General features: G+C 45.7%; 1 long non-coding RNA gene across 1 annotated transcript in view; it reads right to left on the bottom strand.

Moving 5' to 3' along the window:
- Nucleotides 1–13,818, bottom strand: part of LOC139255692 (uncharacterized) — a 28,617-nt gene extending 14,799 nt beyond the window's left edge. Inside the window, exons 1-2 of the long non-coding RNA XR_011592063.1 lie at nt 13,775–13,818; nt 11,032–11,077 (exon numbers count right to left, since the gene is read on the bottom strand). This is a non-coding gene — a long non-coding RNA (uncharacterized lncRNA). The remainder of the gene's footprint in view (nt 1–11,031; nt 11,078–13,774) is intronic.
- Between the last annotated feature and the right edge of the window lie 7,465 nt (nt 13,819–21,283).

Here is a 21,283-nt window from a genome sequence, read left to right as displayed (position 1 = left end):
ACGTATAGCCTCATGAAGAATCTGCTCACTCCAGCGAAACCCACGGAGAAATTGTACGACGATTTGTGCACACTGGTCCGAGAGCATTTTAACCTGATGGAAGGCGTTCTGATGGCGAGGTACCGGTTCTACACCTACAAAAGGTCTGAAGGCCAGGAAATGGCAAGTTATGTCGCCGAGCTAAGTGCATTGCAAATTTGAAGGACATTTGGAGCACATACTCCGAGACTTTTTCGTACTTGGCATTGTCCACAAAACCATACTTCTCAAATTTTTGACTGTAGAGACACCAACCTTGACCAAGGCCATAGCGATAACCCAGGCATTCATTGCCACAAGTGACAATACGATGCAAATCTCTCAGCACACAAGTGCTGCTACAATTACTGTGAACAAAGTGATTGGCTAACTAACAGAGAACACAGAGTCGGGATAAATGGTTCATTCTCGAGTTGGCAATCAATAACTAGTGGGGTGCTGTGGGGATTAGTGCTGGAACCTAACTATTTACAATCTACATTAACGACTTGGATGAAGGGACCGAGTGTAACGTAGCCAAGTTTGCTGATGATACAAAGATGGGAGGAAAAGCAACGTGTGAGGAGGGACAAAAAATTTGCAAAAGGACATAGATAGGCTAAGTGAGTGGGCAAAGATTTGGCAGATGGAGTATAAAGTGTAAGGTTATGCACGTTGGCAGAAAAAATCGAAGAGCAAGTTATTATTTAAATGGAGAAAAATTACAAAGTGCTGCAGTACAGCGAGACCTGGGGGTCTTGGTGCATGAAACACAAAAGGTTAGTATGCAGATACAGCAAGTGATCAGGAAGGCCAATGGAATTTTAGCCTTTATTGCAAAGGGGATGGAGTATAAAAGCAGGGAAGTCTTGCTACAGTTATGCAGGGTATTGGTGAGGCCACATCTAGAATATTGCGTAAAATTTTGGTTTCCATATTTAAGAAAGGATATACTTGCTTTGGAGGTAGTTCAGAGAAGGTTCACTAGGTTGATTCCAGAGATGAGGGAGTTAACTTATGACGAAAGGTTGGGTAGTTTGGGTCTCTACTCATTGGAATTCAGAAGAATGAGAGGTGATCTTATCGAAACGTATAAGATTATGAGGGGGCTTGACAATGTGGATACAGAGAGGATGTTTCCACTAATAGGTGAGACTAGAACTAGGGGGCATAATCTTAGAATAAGGGGCCGTCAATTTAAAACTGAGATGAGGAGGAATTTCTTTTCTCAGAGGGTTGTAAATTTGTGGAAGTCGCTGCCTCAGAGAGCTGTGGAAGCTGGGACATTGAATAAATTTAAAACAGAGACAGTTTCTCAACCGATAAGGGAATAAAGGGTTATGGAGAGCGGGCAGGTAAGTGGACCTGAGTCCATGATTGGATCAGCCATGATCATATTAAATGGCGGAGCAGGCTCGAGGGGCCGTATGGCATGCTCCTGCTCCTATTTCTTGTTATGTTCTAGCCTTCCGACTCAGGTGGGAGTGCTGCCCACTTCTCCGAGAGAACTCACTCTTGCTGAACTTACAACCAAGGTCCTGAACTTAAGGAAAGGTAACTTCGATGGTTTGAAGCATGAATTGGCTAGAGTAGACTTGCAAATGATATTTAAAGGGTTGACAGTGGATATGCAATGGCAAACATTTAAAGATCACATGGATGAACTTCAGCAATTGTACATCCCTGTCTGGAGTAAGAATAAAATGGGGAAGGTGGCTCAACCCTGGCTAACAAAGGAAATTAAGGATAGTGTTAAATCCAAGGAAGAGGCATATAAATTGGCCAGAAAAAGCAGCAAACCTGAGGACTGGGAGAAATTTAGAATTTAGCAGAGGAGGACAAAGGGTTTAATTAAGAGGGAGAAAATAGAGTATGAGAAGAAGCTTGCCGGGAACATAAAAACTGACTGCAAAAGCTTCTATAAATATGTGAAGTGAAAAAGATTAGTGAAGACAAACGTAGCTCCCTTGCAGTCGGATTCAGGTGAATTTATAATGGGGAACAAACAAATGGCAGACCAATTGAACAAATACTTTGGTTCAGTCTTCACAAAGGAAGATACAAATAACCTTCCAAAAGTACTAGGGGACCGAGGGTCAAGTGAGAGGAGGAACTGAAGGATATCCTTATTAGGTGGGAAATTGTGTTAGGGAAATTGATGGGATTGAAGGCCGATAAATCCCCGGGGCCAGATAGTCTGCATCCCAGAGTACTTAAGGAAGTGGCCCTAGAAATAGTGGATGCATTGGTAATCATTTTCCAACAGTCTATCAACTCTGGATAAGTTCCTGTGGACTGGAGGGTAGCTAATGTAACACCACTTTTTAAAAATGGAGGGCGAGAGAAAATGGGTAATTATAGACCGGTTAGCCTGACATCAGTCGTGGGGAAAATGTTGGAATCAATTATTAAGGATGAAATAGCAGCACATTTGGAAAGCAGTGACAGGATCGGTCCAAGTCAGCTTGGATTTATGAAGGGGAAATCATGCTTGACAAATCTTCTGGAATTTTTTGAGGATGTAGTTAGCAGAGTGGACAAGGGAGAATCAGTGGATGTGGTGTATTTGGATTTTCAAAAGGCTTTTGACAAGGTCCCACACAAGAGATTGGTATGTAAAATCAAAGCACATGGTATTGGGGGTAATATACTGATGTGGATCGAGAACTGGTTGGCAGACAGGAAGCAGAGAGTTGGGATAAATAGGTCCTTTTCAGAATGGCAGGCAGTGACTCGTGGAGTGCCGCAGGGCTCAGTGCTGGGACCCCAGCTCGTTACAATATACAACAATGATTTGGATGAAGGAATTGAGTGTAATATCTCCAAATTTGCAGATGACACTAAACTGGGTGGCGGTGTGAGCTGTGAGGGGTCGCTAAGAGGCTGCAGGGTGACTTGGACAGGTTAGGTGAGTGAGCAGATGCATGGCAGATGCAGTATAATGTGGATAACTGTGAGGTTATCCACTTTGGGGGCAAAAACGCAAAGACAGACTATTATCTGAATGGTGGCAGATTAGGAAAAGAGGAGGTGCAACGAGACCTGGGTGTCATGGTTCATCAGTCATTGAAAGCTGGCCAGATGCAGCAGGCGGTAAAGAAGGCAAATGGTATGTTGGCCTTCATAGCAATGGAATTTGAGTATAGGAACAGGGAGGTCTTACTGCAGTTGTACAGCGCCTTGGTGAGGCCTCACTTGGAATATTGTGTTCAATTTTGGTCTCTTAATCTGAGGAAGGACGTTCTTGCTATTGAGGAAGTGCAGCAAAGGTTCACCAGACTGATTCCCGGGATGGTCGGACTGACATATGAGGAGAGACTGGATCAGCTGGGCCTTTATACATTGGAGTTTAGAAGGATGAGAGGGGATCTCATAGAAACATACAAGATTCTGACGGGACGGGACAGGTTAGATGCGGGTAGATTGTTCCCAATATTGGGGAAGTCCAGAACCAGGGAACACAGTCTTAGGATAAGGGGTAGGCCTATTAGGACTGAGATGAGGACAAACTTCTTCACTCAGAGTTGTTAACCTGTGGAATTCCCTGCCGCAGAGAGTTGTTGATGCCAGTTCATTGGATATATTCAAGAGGGAGTTAGATATGGCCTTTACGGCTAAAGGGATTAAGGGGTATGGAGAGAAAGCAGGAAAGGGGTACTGAGGGAATGATCAGCCATGACCTTATTGAATGGTGGTGCAGGCTCGAAGGGCCGAATGGCCTACTCCTGCACCTATTTTCTATGTTTCTGTGTCTCTACTGCCTGATGTGAATTACTGACCAGCTTGCTTTTTGCCCACCAGATGCCAGGTTGCTCTGTATTTAATGACGTACACTAACAGTGTTGAACAGGAAGGGAGGAATTGTATGTGGGAGTGTTATAGCTAGAATATTCTGGCCGGTGATCTTGTACATTATTGCACGCTGCACATGCTGAGAATGCCATTGCCAGAATATGGTTTGAAACTGTAGACCTGTTGGAGAGAAGCCCCAACTCTTGAGACAAGGCGAGGCTTTCAAGTATAGGCTTTAGGGAAGACAGTAAAAGACAATTCAATAGATACATTTAATCATGTTATTGTGAGAGGGTCTTCATATTTAGAATTTTATATTATGTTTAAACTTTATTTCTGACATTAGAAAATTAATTTATGGCGAATAAATTGCAATTATTATTGGTCAGTCAGTGGTCAGCGGAAAATGAACGGCGCTCACCGTTCATTACACTTAAGGTTAAACATTTGTTTGCTTAGCACCACCCGTTAGTGCCCAAGAGGCGGGGGGTGGGGGGGGCACTAGAACATAAGAATATAGAAATAGAAGCAGGAGTCGGCCATTTGTCCCCGCAAGCCTGCTCCGCCATTTAATCAGATCATGGCTGATTTGATCTTGGGCTCAGCTACACTTCTCCGCCCACTCCCCATAATCCTTATCATTGAAACATATACTTGCATTGGAGGTAGTTCAGAGAAGATTCACTCATTTGATTCCTGAGGTGAAGGGATTGACTTATGAAGAAAGGTTGAGCAGGTTGGCCTATACACGTTGAAGTTCAGAAGAATGAGAGATGATCTTATTAAGACATATAAAATAATGAGGGGGCTGGACAAGGTAAATGCAGAGAGGATGTTTCCACTCATGGAGTTATCTAGAACTAGGGTGCATAGTTTTCGAATAAGGGGTCGCCCATTTAAAACTGAGATGAGGAGGAATTTCTTCTCTCGGTTGTACATCTGTGGAATTCTCTGTGCCAGAGAGCTGAGGAGGCTGGGTCATTGAATATATTTAAAGCGGAGATAGCAGAATTTTGAGCGATAAGGGAGTAAATGCATATGGGGAGCGGGCTGAAAAGTTGAGCTGAGCCAATAATCAGATCAGCCATGATCTTATTGAATGGCGGACCAGGTTCGAGAGGCCCTTTGGCCTACTCCTGTTCCTATTTCCTATGTCTCTTATATTTACACAGTACCAGATCTAAGATAGCCTGCTCCCTGGTTGTTTCCACAATGTACTGTCCAAGGAAACCATCCCAGATACACTCTATGAATTCTTCCTCAAGGCTATCGTGCCCAATTTGATTTGTCCAATCAATATATAGAGTAAAATCACCCATGATTATTGCCGGAACTTTCTTACAAGATTCCAATACTGCTTTATTTATGCTCTGCCCAACAGTGTAGTTTCTGTTAGGGGGCCTATAGACTATGCCCACCAATAACTTCTTCCCCTTATTGTTTCTTATCTCCACCCAAATTGATTCCACATCTTGATCTTCTGAGCCAATATCATTTCTCATTACTGCACTGATCTCATCCTTTATTAACAGAGCTACCCCACCTCCTTTTCCATTCTGTCCATCCTTCCGAATTGTCAAAAATCCCTGAATTTTCAGTTCCCAGCCTTGGTCACCTTGCAACCATGGCTCTGTAATGGTTATCAGATCGTACCCATTTATATCTATTTGTGCCGTCAATTCATCTGTCTTGTTACAAATGCTGCGTGCATTCATATAAAGTGCTTTTGATTTTGTCTTTTACCATTTTCCCTGCTTTGACCTCACTTTCTGATACACTTATGTTTATAAATTCTGTCCCTTCCTGTCACACTCTGGTTATCATTTCCCCCATCGCTCCCCTGCTCTACTGCCTTCTAGCCGCTAAGCACTTGCTGCCCGAGTGCCGCGCTGTCGGTGCCTGCCGTGAACCTCAGTGGTGGTTTAGCAGCGGCGCTATCAGTTAACGCCGTGCACTCTAGCACCACCCACTTGGTGACGTCATGGGTGTACAACGCCACGTTAGTGCCGCGATCCTGAACTTCACTCCTTTCGCCTGCCATAGCGCCTGGCACCGTCACCGACAGGGAGAGCGGGTGTTCCATGGAAGCTCCTGGGGCGATGTTATAGAGCAGGAGCCTGTGGCTGGTCAGTTGTAAAATCTTTTAACATTGCCGTGATTCTGTGAGGTCGCACATACTGCTGCCGATGTTTCCAACGCTCCCTTCACCTTTCTGTCATTTTTCAGGTTTCCGAGCACCAGACCTTCATTATCCATGCAGTGCTACCACCCCTAGAGCCCTCAAAGTAGCGTAGAACGCTTCCCTAAGTGCTCCGCTCCCCTCTTGGGGCGCTACTAGTGAATATCCCGTTTGGACACGGTAAACATCGCCCGGCGCTAATATTAGAACAGATTTTTAGGCCTAAGACTCTCTGTGGGCTTTTGCACTGTAACTTGCGATAATCAGAGAGTACAAACAGCGCGGTGCCCTCGACAGGGGATCTAGGACCTGTTTGAACACACCGTGATTCCTCCCGCAAAATCTGCACCATTGTAAAAAAAAAAGTATTATGAGTAATTGGATTGGTTAACAAATCATGACAGTGAAATGTTGGGTTTTTTCGATATAAAATGTTGACATGGGCCTTGAATTTTCTCGCAATCCTCAGCACTTGCACCATTATTGTGCTAAAAAAGAGCGAGGAAATTGGTTTTTTGACACATTTATGTACTGTGGGAAAACTCTCCATCCTCTCCAGAGGTTTTCGGGCCCGAGGACCATGGGAAGTGGATGGTGCCAATAAGTGTTCACCCATGTCCCTGATTACAGAAACAGGAAAGGGTTTATTTAAACTCAATATTGCAGATTTGTGACCAGTCTTGAGTTTCATCGAACAATAAAAGTGTGCCGGAGCTGAGCTACCTTCGGTGGACTGGATTGAATCGGTTTGGAGAATATAAAGGAGCAAAGCAAGTGCTGGTCATCCTGAGACAAGGGGCACTCCATCACACATGGTGCAGTGAGAGTTTCAGCCCCTATCGGCCACTGGAGAACCAGTTAAAATGGAAGAATAAAATGTTGTCCTGAAGTTGTGAACTGGCTGTCAGAGTTACAGCAGCAGCAGTTATTTCTCCAGATGTTTGAACACTCAAAGGACTGACACCATCGACCACAACAGACCCAGAAGGTTTGGCAGGCTGCTCTAACACTATCCAGCAAGATGCCCATTGAACACCACCTTCCTACAGTGCCTATACTTTATAAGCCGATTATAAAGTCCAGTCGTAGCCCGAGAATCACCTGCAACTGCTTCTTTTCCCTAACCACCGACTCCATCCCTCTCCTGGCAACTGTCTGAGGCTGGACCAGACCGCTCGCAACCTTGGTGTCGCACTTGACCCCGAGATGAGCTTCTGACCACATATCCGCACCATCACCAAGATCGTCAACTTCAACCTCTGTAGCATGGTCAGACTCTGCCCCTGCCTCAGCTTATCTGTTGTTGAAACCTCCCATCCATGCCTTTGTTACCTCTAGACTTTACCCTTGTGCTCGTGACCTAAATTGGCTCCTGGTCTGTTAATGCCTCAAAAATTCTCATCCTTGTTTTCAAATCCCTCATCCCTCCCTGAATTCCACCAGCCCTACAACCCTCCGAGATCTCAGCGCTCCTCCAATTCTGGCCTCTTGTGCAACCTCGATTTCAATCGCTCCAACATTGGCGGCCATGCCTTCAGCTGCCTCGCCCCTAAGCACTAGAATTCCCTCCCTAAACCTCTCCGCCGCTCGACCTCTCTCTCCTCATTAAAACCTACTACTTTGACCAAGCGCAGTGTCACATTTTGTTTGATAATGCTCCTGTGAAGTGTCTTGGGATGTTTTACTATGTTACAGGTGCAAGTTGTTGTTATGCATGTGAATCCTCTGAGGGCTACTGGCAGGAATAAAATCAGAAAATGCTGGAAACATTCAGCAGGTCAGAGCATCTACGGAGAGAGAAACAGAGTTAACGTTTCAGGTTGATGGTCCTTCGTCAGTTCTGACCTGCTGAGTATTTCCAGCATTTTCTGTTTTGATTTCCGATTTCCAGCATCCGCAGTGTTGTGCTTTTGAGTCGCTGACAGGGTTTTCTGTACATGTTGAACCTCCCTTATCCAGAACCCTGGAAACCTGGCCTGTTCTGCATAAGGGATTTTTCCAGATGAGGGGTGGTCATGTTAAATTGGATGGTACAGGTACTGAGCAAGGGGATATCAGGGCTGGCTGGCTTGGGGCTGGGAGTGCGGCAGAGAGATCATGGGGCGGGGGGGGGGTGGATCGCGGGGTCAGGCCAACGATTGCTGGAGTTGGCAGCGAGGAAGGACTTCAATTTGTTCATGTAGGACTTCTGAGCATGTGCCACCGGTGGCCGGGAATGGTTCTGGACGAGGGGTGGCTCTGGATATGGGAGTTCTGGATAAGAACATAATAACATCATAAATAGGAGCAGGAGTAGGCCATACGGCACCTCAAGCCTGCTCTGCCATTTAATACGATGTTGGCTGATCCGATCATGGTCTCAGATCCACTTCCCTGCCCGTTCCCCATAACCCCTTATTCCCTTATCGGTTCAAAAACTGTTTATCTCTATCGTAAATTTATTCAGTGTCCCAGCTTCAATAGCTCTCTGAGGCAGTGAATTCCACAGTTTTACAACCCTCTGAGGAAATAAATTTTTCCTCATCTCACTTTTAAAACGGCCCCTTATTTTAAGATTATGCCCCCTAGTTCTAGTCTCCCCTATCAGTGGAAACATTCTCTCTGTATCCACCTTGTCAAGCCCCCTCATCATCTTATACATTTCGATAAGATCACCTCTCAATTCCAATGAGTAGAGACCCAACCTACTCAACCCTTCCACATCGGTTAACCCCCTCATCTCCGGAATCAACCTTGTGAACCTTCTCTGAACTGCCGCCAAAGCAAGTATATCCTTTCGTAAATATTCCAGGTGTGGCCTCACCAATATCCTGTATAACTGTAGCAAGACTTCCCTACTTTTATACTCCATCCCCTTTGCAATAAAAACCAAGATTACATTGGCCTTCCTGATCACTTGCTGTACTGTAGCACTTTGCAATCTTTCACCATTTAAATAATAACTTGCTCTTTGATTTTTTTCTGCCAAAGTACGTGACCTCACACTTTCCAACATTATACTCCATCTGCCAAATTTTTACCCACTCACTTAGCCTGTCTACGTTCTTTTGCAGATTTTTTGTGTCCTCCTCACCCATTGCTTTTCGTCCCATCTTTGTATCGTCAGCAAACTTGGCAACGTGACACTCAGTCCCTTCTTCCAAGTCGTTAATATAGATTGTAAATATTTGGGGTCCCGGCACTGATCCCTGTGGCACCCCACTAGTTACTGATTGCCAACCCGAGAATGAACCATTTATCCTGACTCTCTGTTTTCTGTTTGTTAGCCAATCCTCTACCCATGCTAATATATTACCCCCAACCCCGTAACTTTTATCTTGTGCAGTAACCTTTTATGTGGCACCTTGCCTTCTGGAAGTCCAAATACACCACATCCACTGGTTCCCCTTTATCCATCCTGTTTGTTGCATCCTCAAAGAATTCCAGCAAATTTGTCAAACATGACTTCCCCTTCATAATCCATGCTGACTGCCTGACCGAATTATGCTTTTCCAAATGTCCGACTACTACTTCTTTAATAATGGACTCCAACATTTTCCCAACCACAGATGTTAGGCTAACTGGTCTATAGTTTCCCGCTTTTTGTCTGCCTCTTTTTTTAAATAGGGGCGTTACATTTGCAGTTTTCCAATCTGCTGGGACTTCCCCAGAATCCAGGGAATGTTGGTATATTACAACCAGTGCATCTACTATCCCTGCCGCTACTTCTCTTAAGAGCTTAGGATGCAAGCCATCATGTCATGGGGATTTATCTGCCTTCAGACCCATTATCTTACTGAGTACCACCTCCATTGTGATTGTGTTAAGTTCTTCGCCCCTCCCCCCTCCATTGCCCCTTGACTATCCACTGTTGGGATATTGTTAGTGTCCTCTACTGTAAAGACTGATACAAAATATTTGTTCAGAGTTTCTGCCATCTCCATGTTCCCCATTACTAATTCCCCGGTCGCGTCCTCTAAGGGACCAATATTTACTTTAGCCACTCTTCCTGTTTATATACCTATAGAAACTCTTGCTATCTGTTTTTAAGGGAGGTTCAAGCTGTACTTGAAATGAAGGCACAGGTTTCACCCACTCAGTGTTTAAAGTGAGAGTGAGAGTGTGGGGCAGTAATAATGTCCAATGAAGCCTTTTTTCCACAGCCTCAGAGATGTGATCACACAGTCACGGCAATGTTTGCACCGCAAGTTTAACGTTGGTGCATAGCTAAAGTTCCATTGCAAATCCAGTGTCAGGATTTAACTCCACTCTGGAGTGAGGTGCAGTGAGAGTCAAAGTCCGACATTAATCCAGAGCGCCATTTGGATATCCTGTTAAAGGTGCTATATAAATGCAAGTTATTGTTACGCAGACAGGTACAGTGCTCTTTCCTAAACGGGCAGCCAGGAGCCAAGTCATACTTAAAGCCAAACTCCAGCTCCCGTCTCACACCAGAAGTTGGTGTAAATGCACGCTGAATGGAATCTGCCAATATAATAATGCTGCTTCCTCTTCTGAGGCACACACGTTGAAATTGGATATTAATAAATTCAGCACATTGCTAGATCACTGCAGAATATGTATGTCTAACAGGACACGGTTTCGCAATCAGTAACAGAACCCATCAAAAGTCGAACATACTGAAGCAAACATTCACTACTTCCGAACCAAACTGGAACAAGTACCTACCCACAGAAGAGCAGAGGGTCAGAGTGAAAACCAGGAACATTTTACAGATCATTCCAACTGGAAAGCGTGCCCCTGCAGCCACTAATCTATCAGACACTATAATCTATCAGATAAGCAGATGTTACTTGGTGACACCAGTTACTTGTGACAAATCATCAGGTGGTACGTAGAGGGAGGAGGGACAGATATCAAAGCAAACAGGCTGACAAGACTTCAGTGATACTAAATGAAAAGGATAATACAATAATTGGGTTGTGCGTAAGGCAGCTTGGAAGCAAATTCCGAATTCTGGTCTAACTCCTTAACTGCAGTTATTTTCCCAGCTCCTGCTCCCACCAGAGGAACTGAGTGTTTCTACCCATTGTCAACAGTACCTTTTACATCTTCCAATCTTCAAAATGTGGTTCCAGGGAAGCCAAGCTGATGAAAGAAAGTGATGCAAGGTTTACGAACCAATATAATGAATACAGGACAGCTACAAAAGGATAAATAAGAGAGTAACAGAGTTAACTAGCAATAAAAACATAAAGGAAATAAAAAGGCTTCAACAAGCATATTGGGTAGTGAGCAGGTAGTCAGGGCTACTGAGAGATAGGGGAGACAAAGGTAGTCGTGGGAGGGTGGGAATGAAAGAGATATGACATAAGGCCTTTGTCTCAGCTTTCATAGAGGAGGTGGTTATTGAGATGTAGAACCAGCAGAGGTGGGGGTTATTATTCACAGAGATTGGACACAACACACAACTTAAACTTAAGGTAGGTGGATGGTTTCCATCTCAGGATCTTGAGGGAAATGAGTGAAGAAATACTTCAAATGGGCACCCAGCACAAAGGGGCAGAAGGGGAAGCTCACATTAACGGTAACGATGGCACCTCTGCTTGGGCCCACATGCCACCTTTGCCCCTATGTCCAGCTGCTTCCATGTTGCATCCTCACTAATTCCATCCTGGCATCTTACCTGTCCGAGCATCAGCACTGATACGCCCATTAGTGAGGCACTGGACAGTGAGAAGGGTTATCACCAGGCGAACCACTAGTGAGAATGAAGACCGAGGAGTGGAAGAGAGGATCAGTACCGTTCCACCATGGCAGGAGAAGAAACAACAGTCCTCCCAGGCCAATGATTTGGGAGCATCAGTCTCGTGAGCAGCTGGTGGAGACAGTTTCCACGCATGTGGTTGAGAGGATGGACAAGTGGGAGGAGTCCAGCACCAACATCTGCAACAATATTTATTCTTCCTGCACCTCCCAAAAGACTCCAAAAAGACTGATCAACCTACTCCTCCCCCTTAATACTTTTCTGCTAACTTGACTCCCCAGATTTCGAACCCCTCCCTCCCAAAATGGCGAGCTACCATATGATTAATTATAACGTGCCTTCAGCTTGGTGGTTCCATGTAAATGAGGCCTGACCCTGAAAATGAATCCGGCTTCTTACAGCCTACCTCAACAACAACAACAACTGGTATTTCTATAGCACCTTTAACACAGTGAAACATCCCAAGGTGCTTCACAGGAGTATTATGAGACAATAAAAATTGACACCAAGCCACATAAGGAGAAATTAGCGCAGGTGATCAAAAGCTTGTTCAAAGAGGTAGGTTTTAAGGATTGTCTTGAAGGAGGAAAGAGAGGCAGAGAGGTTTAGACAGGGAGTTCGAGAGCTTAGGGCCCAGGCAACAGAAGGCATGGCCACCAATGGTTGAGTGATTATAATCGGGGATGCTCAAGAGGGCAGAATTAGAGGAACGCAGAGATCTCGAATAATGACGGACAGGAAAAGACCTCCTGCTCCATCCAGCCTGTCCCACACAATTGTGATACCTTGTGTACTACAATATATACACTCCACCCCACTCAAAACCATGTGATTTCCTGGGAGAGATGAAAAAACAGAAAGAAACCCAGGCCAAATGAGGGAAAAATGCGGGAAATTCCTCTCCGCCCCCTGCCCCCAGGTGATCGAAACTAATCCGGGAGATCACGCTGGCCCTGATAATTTCTTGCAGTACCTACCTATTGTATGAGGTGATCTCCACCCCAACCAGAAACAGGTTCAGCTCTCGCTTGAAGAAATTCACTGAATCCGTGTCCATCGCATGAGCCAGCAGTCTGTTCCAGGGTAGAAACATAGAAAATAGGCGCAGGAGTAGGCCATTCGGCCCTTCGAGCCTGCTCCACCATTCAATGGCTGATCATTCCCTCAGTACCCCTTTCCTGCTTTCTCTCCATATCCCTTGATCTTCTTAGCCATAAGGGCCATATCTAACTCCCTCTTGAATATATCCAATGAACGGGCATCAACAACTCTCTACGGCAGGGAATTCCACAGGTTAACAACTCTGAGTGAAGAAGTTTCTCCTCATCTCAGTCCTAATTGGCCTACCCCTTATCCTAAAACTGTGTCCCCTGGTTCTGGACTTCTCCTACATCGGGAACATTCTACCTGCATCTAACCTGTCCCGTCTGTTTCTATGAGATTCCCTCTCATCCTTCTAAACCCCAATGTATAAAGGCCCAGTTGATCCAGTCTTTTCTCATACGTCAGTCCTGCCATCCCAGGAATTAGTCTGATGAACCTTCGCTAAACTCCCTAAATAGCAAGAACGCCCTTCCTCAGATTCGGAGACCAAAACTGAACACAATATTCCAGGTGAGGCCTCACCAAGGTCCTGTACAACTGCAGTAAGACCTCCCTGCTCAAATACTCAAATCCCCTAGCTATGAAGGCCAGGGTCCGTCCGCTGTTCCCTGGGCAAAGAACCACCTCCTAACATCTAACCTCGATCTGGCCTTACAAAATTTCACATCGTGACCCCTGGTCCTCCCTAACCTTTGTAATTGGAACAAACTGTCAACTCGAACATAATCAATTCCCTTCATTATCTTATAAACCTTGATAAGATCAGCCCTAAGTCTTCTCCAATATGTAGAGTCCCAGCTCGTTTAGCCTACCTTGATAACTAGGAAACTTTAAACTGGGAACTAGTCAAGTGGCTCTCCTCTGCACCCTTTTCAAAGCCTCAAAATCACCCACCATGTGAGGAGACCAAAACTGACACAGTGTTCCACTGCAGCCTGAGGAAGGTCTCTTACAAGGGTAGAAAGTATACTCACTATTTTAGGATCTCTCCGCCCATCACCTGCCCGATGAATGCTCCACTTCAAGATTATCCCTGGGTCTCTAAGTGTAGTAGATCATTTACTATGAAGATAATTCCTCATGTGGGGAGAGGGGGTGAAAATGGGTACCTTTGAACCAGGCTGTGAGTGACAGTTTCATTCAATGGTCAGCGGCACCTTTATAATATTTGCTTAATATCAGTCTGGGCTTCAAAGCGAAGGATGGGTATAACTGTTCCTGAATTTGAAACTTTTGTTCATTGAAACTGATTATTTTTGTCAATTGCACCTCGCTCCTATTTTACTATCGGAATAACATGCCCATGGAAGACGTGCCAATCGCTGTCTCAGCCTTCACATTTTAACCGAATATGGTTTGCAGAATCAAACGTGGGCCTGAGTTGAGGAAATAGGCTGAGAAATGAGCAGGGGCCAAAGGAAGCACTGTGTAAAGTCTGTGGTTTATGTGCTTAGCTCTCAAGCTTGATCTTTATGTCGTTGTGAACAAGTTTCTCACACATTATTCAGCAGAAGCTTTTTATTTTTCATTTCACTGATGCAAGTAAATGTCAGAAAAAATTAAACTTTACAAAAACCTCAATATTTGATGCAGCAAAACCACTTAATGTAAGTTAACAACAAGAACAACTGGTATCTATATAGCACCTTCAACAGGGTACAACGTTCCATGATGCTTCACAGGAGCATTATAAAGCACAATTTCAACTGAACCACAGAAAAGCTTAGAAACAGAAATTTACAGCGCAGAAGGAGGACATTCCGTCCCATCGTGTCTGCAGCAGACGACAAAGAGCCACACGGCCCTTCGTCAGCAGCCTAAAGGTTACATACAAACCCATGAACAATAACGGAAAGACAAAGAGCACCCAGTCCAACCAGTCCGCCACACAGTACTGCAACACCCCTTATACTAAAAACATCGACACTCCACCCCAACTGGAGCCATGTGATCTCCTGGGAGAGGCAAAATCCAGATAAAAACCCAGGCCAATTAAGGGAGAAAAAATCTGGGAAAATTCCTCTCCGACCCATCCAGGCGATCGAAACTAGTCCAGGACATCACCCTGGCCATTTGTATTCCCTGCAGTACTGACCATTATATCTGCGCCGACCAACAAAAGGTCATCTAGTCTAATCCCAGCTCTTGGTCCGTAACCCTGCAGGTTACAGCAATTTAAGTGCCCATCCAACCATCTCTTAAAAGTGGTGAGGGTTTCTGCATCCACCACTCTTCCAGGCATCGAGTTCCAGATCCCCACAACCCTCTGTGTAAAGAAGAACCCTCCCACAAATCCCCTCTAAATCTTCCACCAACCACCTTAAACCTCTGCCCCCTCGTATTAGCCCCCTCCATCAATGGAAATAGACCCTTACTATCTACTATCTCCAGCCCCTCAATATTTTGTACACCTCGATGAGGTCTCCCCTCAACCTCCTCTGTTCCAATTAGAACAAACCCAGCCTATCCAATCTGTTCTCATAACTGAGATTCTCCATTCCAGGCAGCATCCTAGCAAATCTCCTCTGCAACCTCTCTCGTACAATCACGTTCTTCTTATAATACGGCGACCAGAACTGCATGCAGTACTCCAGCTGTGGCCTAACCAAAGCATTATACAATTAAACATAACCTCCCTGCTCTTATATTCTATGCCTTGGCCAATAAAGGCAAGCATTCTGTATGCCTTCTTAACCACCTTATTCACCTGACCTACTTTCAGGGATCTGTGGACAAGCACTCCAAGGTCCCTTTGCCCATCTACATTATTAAGTGGCCTACCGCTTAATGTGTATACCCTTTGCTTATTAGCCCTCCCAAAGTGCATCACCTCACACTTCTCTGAATTAAATTCCATTTGCCACTGCTCTGCCTACCTGACCCGTAGATTGATATCCTCCTGCAGCCCATGACTTTCCTCTTCATTATCAACCACACAGCCAATTTTAGTGTTGTCTGCAAACTTCTTAATCATACTTCCAATATTCAAATCTAAATCGTTGATTTGTACCACAAAAAGCAAGGGACCCAGTACTGAGCCCTGCGGAACCCCACTACAAATATCCTTCCAGTCACAAGAACATCCATCAATCATTACCCTTTGCTTCCTACCTCCAAGCCAATTTTGGATCCAACTTGACACTTTGCCTTGGATCCCATGGCCTTTAACCTTCATGACCAGTCTACCATGCGGGACCTTATCAAAAGCCTTGCTAATCTTACGCACTACCCTCATCGACCCTCTTGGTTACCTCCTCAAAAAATTCAATCAGGTTAGTCAAACACGACCTTCCCTTAACAAATCCGTGCTGACTGTCCCTAATTAATCCTTGCCTATCCAAATGCAGATTTATCCTGTCTTTCAGGATTTTCTCCAATAATTTTCCCACCACTGACGTTAGGCTGACTGGCCTGTAATTACTCGGCCTATCACTTTCTCCCTCCTTAAACAAGGGTACTACATTAGCAGTCCTCCAATCTTCTGGCCCATATCCAAAGAGGACTGGAAAATGATGGCCAAGGCCTCTGCTATTTCCTCTTTTACTTCACTCAACACCCTGAGATGCATTTCATTTGGGCCTGGGGACTTATCTACTTTCAAAGCTGCTAAACCCCTAAATACTTCCTCTCTCACTATATTCATCCAGAATATCACACTCCTCCTCGATAGCAGTATCTGCATTACCACTTGCCTTTGAGGAAACAGATGGCAAGTATTCGTTAAGAACCCTACCAACATCTTCTGCCTCCTCACAGAGATTACCCTCATGGTCTCTAATACCCTTTCCTTAGTTACCCTCTTACTCTTAATATATTTATAGAACATCTTAGGGTTTTCCTTAATTTTACTGGCCAAGAATTTCTCGTGCTCTCTCTTAGCATTCCTAATATCCTTTTTAATTTTACCTCTTATCTTTCTATATTCCTCTAAAGTATTTAGCCATTGATATGTGACATAAGCGTCCCTTTTTTTCTTAATCCTCCCCTGTAAGTCCCTAGACATCCAGGGGGCTCGAGAATTATTTTTCCCAGCATTTTTCTGTTAGGACACATGTTTGGCCTGAACCTTTCGGATCTCCTCCTTGAATGCCTCCCACTATTCCGGCACCGAGTTACCCACAAGTAGCTGTTTCCAGTCCACTATAGACACATCACTCCTTAACTTAGCAAAATTAGCTTTTTCCCAATTAGTAACTTTTATTTCAGGCCTATTCTTGTCCTTATCCATAACCAACTTGAATCTGACTGAATTATGGTCACTAGCACCCAAATGCTCCCCCACTAATACCCCTTCATCTTGCCCAGCTTCATTCCCCAAAACCAAATCCAAGCCTGCCCCCTCTCGTGTTGGGCTTGTTGCATACTGACTAAAACATTCTCTTCAATGCATTTCAAGAATTCCGCACCCTCTATACCCTTCACACTAAATTTGTCCCAATCAATATTTCCATCGTTAAAATCCCCTACTATTACTACCCTATGGTTTTTAGACTTCACAGCCTACATATTTGCTCCTCTATCTCCCCCCCACTGTTTGGAGGTCTATAATACACTCCCAGCTGTGTGATCGCCCCTTTTTTATTTTTCAATTCGACCCATATGGCCTCAGTTAATGATCCCTCTAACATATCATCCCTCCTTACCGCTGTAATAGTTACTTTAATTTGTACTGCAACCCACCCCGCCCCCCCCCCCCTTTTTACCCCCTTCTCTATCTTGTCTAAATATCCTGTAGCCAGGATTATTAAATTTCCAAACCTGCCCCTCTTTCAGCAATGTTTCTGTAATGGCTATAATGTCATACTCCCAAGTGTCTATCTACGCTCTTATCTCATCCGCCTTATTCGCTATACTCCTTGCATTAAAGTATATACCATTCAGCACAGGAAGATCTCCTTGCTTACTACATACTAAGCCCTGTTTCCTCTGTTTTACAGATTCGCTTTGTAGGTTCTTGCTATCCAACTTCTGCTTTACTTCCTTCCCTTTTGAATTTGTTCTCAGGTTCCCATCCCCCTGCCAAGCGAGCTTCAGCTCTCCCCAACTACACCAGCAAAACTCTCTGCGAGGTTATTGGTCCCGGCGCTGTTGAGGTGCAACCCGTCCGGTTTGTACAGGTCCCATCTCCCCAGAAGCAGTCCCAATGCCTCGACTTTAAAGCCCTCCCTCCTGCACCAATTTTCCAGCACGTGTTCATCCTCTCTATCCTTCTATACTTGCACTCATTAGCACGTGGCACTGATAGTAACCCGGAGATAACTACCTTTGAGGCCCTACCCTTGACCCTGGCACCAGGGAGGCATAAAACCATTCGGGAGTCACGTCTCCGGCCACAGAAACGCCTGTCTGTTCCCCTAACTATAGAATCCTCCATCACTCGGAGTTTTCTGTTCTTCGTCCCTCCCCCCTGTGCAGCTGAGCCAGCTTGGTGCCTTCGTCCTTACCGATACTCAGAATTAAATATTGGTTTGAAAGCGAGATGGACTCATGCCTAGCACACTTACTACGTCTGGTGGTCACCCACTTCTCTGCCTGCACTCTTGGTCAAAGAGGTAGGATTTAAGGAGCATTTTAAAGGAGGCCGGAGAGGCAGAGAGGTATAGGGAGAGAATTCCAGAGCTTAGGGCCATGGAAGCTGAAGGCACGGCCGCCAGTGGTTCAGCAATTAAAATCAGGGAAGCTCAACAGGGCAGAATTAGAGGAGCGCAGACATCTCGGGTTGGGGGCGTGGCGGGGGGAGCTGCAGTGTTGGGGGGGGCAGTTGTGAGGCTGAAGGAGATTACAGAGATAGGGAGGGACAAGGTCATGCAGGGATTTGATAAGAAGGATGAGAATTTTAAAATTGGGGCATTGCTTAAATGATAGCCAATATAGGTCAGAGAGCACAAGGGTGATAGATTAACTAGATTGAGCGAGTTAGGACAGCAAAGTTTTGGATGACCTCAAATTCACATAGTGTTGAATATGGAAGGCCAGGCAGGAGTACGTTGGAATAGTCAAGTCTAGAGGTAACAAAGACATAGATGAGGGTTTCAGCAGCAAATGAGCTGAGGCTGGGGCAGAGACGGGCGATGTTACGATGTGGAAATAGGTGGTCTTAGTTTTGGCGCGGATATTTGGTCGGAAGCTCATTTCAGGGTCAAATACGACAGCAAGGTTGCGAACCGTCTGGTTCAACCTCAGACAGAGGTTGGGGAGAGGGATGGAATCAGTGGCGATGGAATGGAGTTTGTGGCAGGGACCGAAGACAATGGCTTCGGGCTTCTCAATATTTAATTGGAGAAAATCTCTGTTCATCCAGTACAGGATCGGACAAGCAGTGTGATCATTTAGAGAGAGTGGAGGGGTCGAGACACGTGTCGTGAGGTAGAGCTGGATGTTGTTAGCATACATGTGGAAACTGATGCTGTGTTTTTGCCAAAAGGCAGCATGTAGATGAAAAATAGAAGGGGGCCAAGGATAGATCATTAGGGGACACCAGAGGTAACATTGCAGGAGCAGGAAGAGAAGCCATTGCAGGTGATTCTCTGGCTACGATCAGATAGATAAGAATGGAACCAGGCGAGTGCAGTCCCACCCAGCTGGACGATGGTGGAGAGGTATTGGAGAAGGATGGAGTGGTGAACCATGTCAAAGGCTGCAGACAAGTCAAGGAGGACAAAGAGCGATAGGTTACCTTTGTCACAGTCACATCGGATTTCATTTGTGACTTTGATAGCCATTTTGGTTCTGTGGCAGGGGTGAAGACCTGATTGGAGGGATTTAGTATGGAGTTCCAGGAAAGATGGGCACTGATTTGGGAGGCGACAACATGTTCAAGGACTCTGGAGAGGAAATGGAGGTTGGAGATGGGCTGGCACTTTACAAGGACGGAGGGGACAAGGATTTAATTTTTGAGAGGGGTGATGGTGACAGATTTGATGGAGAGGGTGACAGTACCCGAGGAGAGAGAACCACTAACAATGTCAGCTAACATGGGATCCAGAAAAGGAAGTTGTGTGGTCAGCAGTTTAGTGGGAATGGGTTTGATGGGGCAGCATGTGGCTTATGTGGACTAGATTGGGTCGGAGGGGGCACGAGGGAAGATCAGAGAACAATTAGAGGGCTGGGCCAGGGAGGATCCTGGTGGGCTAGGGGTAGGGAGGGAAGTGGCAGGGGCAGCTGAATGGATGGTCACAATCTTAGAGACAAAGACGTTCATGAGCTCCTCACACTTGTTGTTGGAGGTGAGGGTGGAGGAGACAGGAGAGAGGGGTTTAAGAAGACGGTTAACAGTAGAGAAAAGAAGCTGGAGGGTTTATCTTTACATTGCAAAATGATTCTGGAATAGTGAGCGATTTTGGCAGACCAGAGCAGGACCCGATAGTTGTTTATGTGGTCCAGCCAGATCTGGTGGTGAATGGTGAAACCAGTTGTCCGCTTTACCCGTTCAAGTCTGCGTACCTTGTACTTAAGGGAGTGAGGATGAGGGCTGTACCATGGGAACGGCCAGGGTGAGAGACAGTACTGGTTTTATTAGGGACTAGGGCACCAAAGGTGGTGGCGAGGTTGTTGTGGAGCAGATCGGTGACTGCAGAAATGTCGTGGTGAATGGAGGGCCAAAGGCTGGACTGTTGGGATTTTGGACTTGCAGTTGTGAGTTACGAAAGTTTTTTTTCTAAGGCAGACACAAAAGGAAGTAGGTTTGGGGGTGGGGAGGGAGCAGGATGTGGGGGGAGAGCGATGCAAAGAAGTGGTCAGAAATGGTCCTTTCTGTGATTGAGACGATGGGAGTCGCAAGGCTACATGAGATGGCAAGGACACGTGTATTGCCTTGAAACTTCTTCAGCAGTCCCTCGGAGTCGAGAATGACTTGCTTCCACACTAATGAGTTCTCAAATGAATGATGAGTCCAATGCGGGTCCTACAGTCTCTGTCACAGGTGGGGCAGACGGTGGTTGGAGTGATGGCTGGGTACGGTGCTTGGATTGTCGTGCGCTCCTTCCGCTGTTTGCGCTTGGCTTCCGCGTGCTCCCGGCGAAGAGGCTCGAGGTGTTCGGCACCTTCCCGGATGCTTCTCCATTTTGTGCTGTCTTGGGCCAGGGATTCCCAGGTGTCGGTGGGGATGTTGCACTTTTTCAAGGAGGCTTTGAGGGTGTCCTTGAAGAGTTTCCTCTGCCCATTTGGGACTCGCATGCCGTGTCGGAGCTCTGAGCAGAGCACTTGTTTTGAGAGTCTAGTGTCGGGCATGTGGACAATGTGGCCTGTCCGTCGAAGCTGATCGAGTGTGGTCAATACTTCGATGCTGGGGATGTTGGCCTGAGCGAGAACACTGACATTGGTGCACCTAGACTGCCAATGGATTTGCAGGATCTTGCGCAGGCAGTGTTGGTGTGGTACTTCTCCAGTGCTTTGAGGTGCCTGCTGTACATAGTCCATATCTCTGAAGCATATAGGAGTGCGGGTAGACCATGAGCTTGGTGCCAGGTTTGAGGTCCTGGTCT

Source organism: Pristiophorus japonicus, unplaced genomic scaffold (genome assembly GCF_044704955.1).
Source record: "Pristiophorus japonicus isolate sPriJap1 unplaced genomic scaffold, sPriJap1.hap1 HAP1_SCAFFOLD_620, whole genome shotgun sequence".
NCBI lineage: Eukaryota > Metazoa > Chordata > Chondrichthyes > Pristiophoridae > Pristiophorus > Pristiophorus japonicus.
The sequence above is the reverse complement of the archived record's forward strand: the minus strand, read 5'-3'. Positions and strand labels throughout refer to the sequence as shown.